The sequence below is a fragment of the Gossypium arboreum genome, chromosome 7, assembly GCF_025698485.1.
Source record: "Gossypium arboreum isolate Shixiya-1 chromosome 7, ASM2569848v2, whole genome shotgun sequence".
Taxonomy (NCBI): Eukaryota; Viridiplantae; Streptophyta; class Magnoliopsida; order Malvales; family Malvaceae; genus Gossypium; species Gossypium arboreum.
In genome coordinates this window covers 83,788,876-83,793,992 of record NC_069076.1, presented here as the reverse complement: position 1 = coordinate 83,793,992, position 5,117 = coordinate 83,788,876, and positions in this window count along the sequence as shown.

The following is a 5,117-nucleotide window of genomic DNA, read 5'->3' as shown; positions in this document are numbered from 1 at the left end:
CATACCTTAGTCTTCCTAACATGGTAGGGCGAAGAAAGAAAATAGCCTTTCAAAAATTGAAAGATCGCTTGAAGCAACGGATCAATAGTTGGAGCCTAAGGCACATCTCTTAGGGAGGTTGGGAGGTTTTTATAAAGGCGGTTTTGCAATCACTTCCCACTTATACAATGGCTTGCTTCCTTTTGCCAATTTCATTATGTTTGGAACTGGAAAATATTATGGAGGCTTTTTGGTGGAGGAAAAGTCAAGGAAAGCGTGGGATGCACTAGTGCGATTGGAAGTCTATATGAGCGCTTAAGGAAGATGGGGGTATGGGTTTCCGCAATTTGAATCATTTTAATATTGCTTTATTGGCGAAATAGGGGTGGCGTTTGTTACGTAATCCTATTCGTTACTAGCGCATACTTTTAAAGCTAAATATTATAATGAGTCGAATTTTTTAAACTCCAGTTTGGGAAATTTACCTTCCTTTACCTGGAGAAGTATCTGGGCTGCTAAGGGACTTCTGTTGAAACGACTGGGTTGGAGGATTGGAGATGGCAAACAAGTCTCTATTTGGGAGGATGCATGGATTCCTGGCAATGATGATTTTAAAGTACATAGCACAGAGGTTAATTTGAGCATTCTATGAGTTGCTGATCTAATTGATGCTACTGTTAGAAAATGGAACTCGGAGGTGATTTTGAATACCTTTTTGGAACAGGATGTAGAGAGGATTCTTTGTATTCCATTGTCTTTACAAGAGCATGATGATGTTGTCATTTGGCGTGAAAAGCCGACGAGGAATATTCAGTACGGAGTGGGTATAAACTCCTTTTACATGATGGTCTTAATAATTTACAGGTAAGATACAAACAATTTTACAAAAAATTGTGGACTCTTGATCTTTGATCTAAAATAAAGATTACAGTTTGGCGAATTTCTCACAACTATCTTCCTACTTTCAGTAATCTTCAATATCGGAAAATGAGGGGCTCTGCAACTTGCTGTCGGTGCCAAGATGGAGTGGAAATTAGGGAACATGTGTTCAGCGAGTGTCCTGTTGCAAAGGAAACATGGGAAAACTTGAATATAAGGTGGACTCTTTCTGAAGAAATTATTGATTTCAGAGAATGGTTTAAATGTATTTTTGAGTCTAGATCTAAAGCTATTTGTAGAATTTTTGCATGCACTTTATGGGTACTTTGGACTTCCAGAAACAGATTCATCCATGAGGGTAAGATTAAGAAAGGTGCTCAAATTGCAGGTTTTGTTGAAAATCATCTTAAGGAACTTGATGGGTTGAGACAGAGTGTACCTGTCGAGCGTCTCTGTGTGACTAGTTCAGTTGCTCCGGAGGGATCGAGGTTCAAGATTAACTTCGATGCTGCTATTAACAATCATAGAAAGGAGTCGTGTTCGGGGTTAGTTATCCGTAATGCTAAAACAGAGGTTATTTGCTCAAAAACTGTTATAAACTCAAACATACTGTCTGTCTTCGCTGCTGAAGCGGTGCCGTGCTTTCAAGCGCTACAGCTGGGTTTACAACTGGATCTGAGGGAGGTGGAGATCAAGGGTGATTCTCGAACGGTGATTCGAAAGCTTTAAGAAGAAAATGAGGATAGATCTGAGATTGCTGCACTCATAAACGATTCTAAAAGTATTAGCCTAGGATTTCAGAACTGTGTATTCCTTTTTACAAATAGAGAAGCAATTATGGTTGCTCATATCATTTCAACTGAAGGATTGGTAAGAGGAGAGTCAACTTATCTGGAGAACATGGTTGTTTCTGGAGCGGCCGGAGTGGTGACTGAAGACCGTCTGAGGATTGAGAGGAGGAGAGAGCTGAGGAGACAGAGAGAAGGGAAAGAGGAAAACATTTTTTGAATTTGCTATGTGGAAGAGTGCTCATGAATGTGGAGTTCCAAGAGGTTTTTTGGGGGTTGAAATGGTCAGATACTAATTTGATTGCTGATAATTATTGCTCTAACGTTTGTTGTTTTCAAGGGGGTTTATGGGGTGGTTTCCAGCTGGAGCAAGACGGCTCTAGAGTATCCCTATTTTTCGTTTTGCTGGTTTGTGAAATTGGGCTACTTTGTTTTTCTTTGTGTTTTGGGCTTGTCTTTGGGTTATTCTGGTCCTTTAGTTTTTTTTTTTTTGACTTTGGGGATATTTTGTTTTGTGTTGGGTTTCTTTGGCTTTTCTGTTTTCTGTTTCTTGTGTTAGACTTTGTTTGTTGATTGGCTTGAATTTGTTTCGGCCCTGTTTCAATATAATCAGTGAATTTATTCAAAAAAAAATTTATTCTATTCTACACAGAAAAAATATTATTTATACAATTATCAATTTATGTTTTGTCATGGTTAATTTTAATGATAATTGTTCAGACTTGAATTATTTATAATTACAATTAGCGGCGGAGCTAGAAGGTTAATTTTAAGGGGTCAAGTTAAAATTAGACGTATTACGTAACAATCAATATTTTTTTAATACTATAAAAATATCGGATAGACCTATTTATATTTTCAGGAGAGCTATAATATACATACAAAAGAAGAACTTGTAAAATTTTAAACCTTGAGGGAGCTTACTTATATTTTTAGGAGGATCATAATATACTTACAAAAGACTAAATTGAAAAAATTTTAGACTTTAGCCCCGGGCTCCACTGTTACTTACAACCGAGTGATTGTAATTTTAACTATATATATATATATATATAATATCCTAGTGTAATAAGTTAAATCACACCAGCTCAAAAAAAAAAAACCCTTATTTTCTTTATAAACCAGTAGTAATCTTAAAAGGTTGTATTTTTACTTTTAATTCTTTTATACAATATTTTTAAAAAGCTTCTTTAAAAAGAAATTATTATTCTATTGAAACCAAAGGCATAACTAATAATAATCTTTAAGCTTTGTATCTTTTATCAATGTGGTCTTTTGTTTTAGTTAAATTTGATTATTAACATTATAAAGGGAGTTAAATTGTTTTTTTAAATGAAATTACTAACTAAAAATATTAATATTTTAAAGATATCGGTATGATAACCCGCGTGGCAAACCACTTCAACTTCATGCAGGCATAATACTATGTGTCCTATATGCTATGTTGACCAATAATTTAAAAATTATAAAAATATCTAAAATTTGAAAATTCAAAATTATAAAAAATTTATTGAAATTCAAAAAAAAAGCATGAAGTTCATACGGGTTGTAATGCAGGGTACTTTATTTAAAAATTTAATGTTTTTAGTTGGTATTGCTAGTAATAAACAATAATTTTACTTGTAATAGCCCAAATTTGACCGGGCTGAAAGCAAAAAATAAAAATTAAAATGTCCATTTAAAAGTCCAAATTACAAGATCCTACCAATGAGACCCATCGCTACTACCCAGCAACCCAAATAAACCCAATAACCCCATAGCCCGTTACAGTGACCCAATACACCAATACAATCATGGCCCAAATTCTTAGCAGGCCCAATGAAACCCAAACACACATCAAACCCTAGGGTTTCTTCCCTCCTCGGGCCGCAAGGAGTTTCTAGAAGGTTCGGGCACTTCAAACAGCGTGACCTTTCATCTCAATCGTTGCCACTAAGCACGCCGTGACTTCTCGACTCTGCCATCAATCGTCGCGCCACCATCAACGCATAAGACACGCCAGAATCTGACGTTGGTTCCATCAGCGTGCAAACATCAATGATTAAGCGAGATTCTCGTGGGTTACCTGCAAACAAAAGGAAACTAAAAAGATTTCAGCAGATCAATCAAAGATATGATACAGCAGACAAGAAATGGAAAGAAATCTTTGATTTCTTTCCAGTTTATGTAATCACAATAGTGGCTATAAAAGCCCGAAATCAAACCATTGTAAAGGACCGGATATTTTGAAAATAGAAAGATACTTATATATTCGATTCAGAGAAAAATACAAACAGTTTCCAAAAGGTGATTTAATCGTGTACCTTGTTTTTATTTTATCGTGCATACATAAATTGTTCTAAGCAGAAATTGCTGAGGTTTTACAAAGGAAAGAAAGTTACCTGTATTACGCTTGAAAGAGGGAGGGTTTTTAACCCTCCGACCACCGTGCGTGGCGGCGCGTAGGCGCATGGGGACCGGTGGACAGAGACTTCACAAAACTCTGATGACCGGCCCCTAGTCCTTTTCAGAGGATTTTTTTTTTCTCAAACGATATTTCAAATGATTTTTAGGCCTTAGTTTTGGATTATATAGCCTTAGCAAAACGACATCATTTTAGCTTAGTCTAATAAGCTTAAAACGATGACGTTTTGAAGCCCCAGGATCCGCGTGTTGACCCGGTTACCCGGGGAGGATCCGCGTGTTTTGAGAATTGGGCTAATTGCTCATTTGGTTCTCCTGTTTTTTTATTATTCATAATTTCATTAATATTTATTTGTAATTTAGCCTTAATGTTTCAATTCCATTTCAATTTAACCCTCACAGTGTTTTAAAACCATATCAAGGGAAACGACGCCGTTTTGGGAATAGGGTGATTTGCCCAATGAGTCCCTTTCGTTTTACGCGCGTTTTAAATTGGGCCTTAATTTATTTTTATTTCTTTTAAATTCGTCTCGTAATTTTGCCGCACTTTCAATTTAGCCCTATATATTCATTTTTTATTGTTCTCTATATATATATATTTATATTTATATGTAGATATTGTTTTATTTTTAACCTTACTTTTATATTATATACTATAAGATTATTTTATCATATATTATTATTATTTATCATATATTATTTTTCACAAATTATTATTATCATTATTTTTATATAATATTGATATATTTTACTTGTATTATATATTTATTAATTATTTATATATATTGTCCTTACATATATACTTTCGTTATTTTATATTATGTCTATTATAATTCTTATTTCCTATATATTCAAATTATATTTTATTATATAACATTTATTATTTTTATTCTATATTACTTATTATTTTTATATATGTTATGTATATTATATATTATCTATTATATTATTTATTATTCATTATATTACTTAAAATTTTAAAATTTGTAAATTGAATTATATTTCTAACTCATATTATACACATATTAAATTATTAATTATTTATTTATTATATATTATTTTATTTTA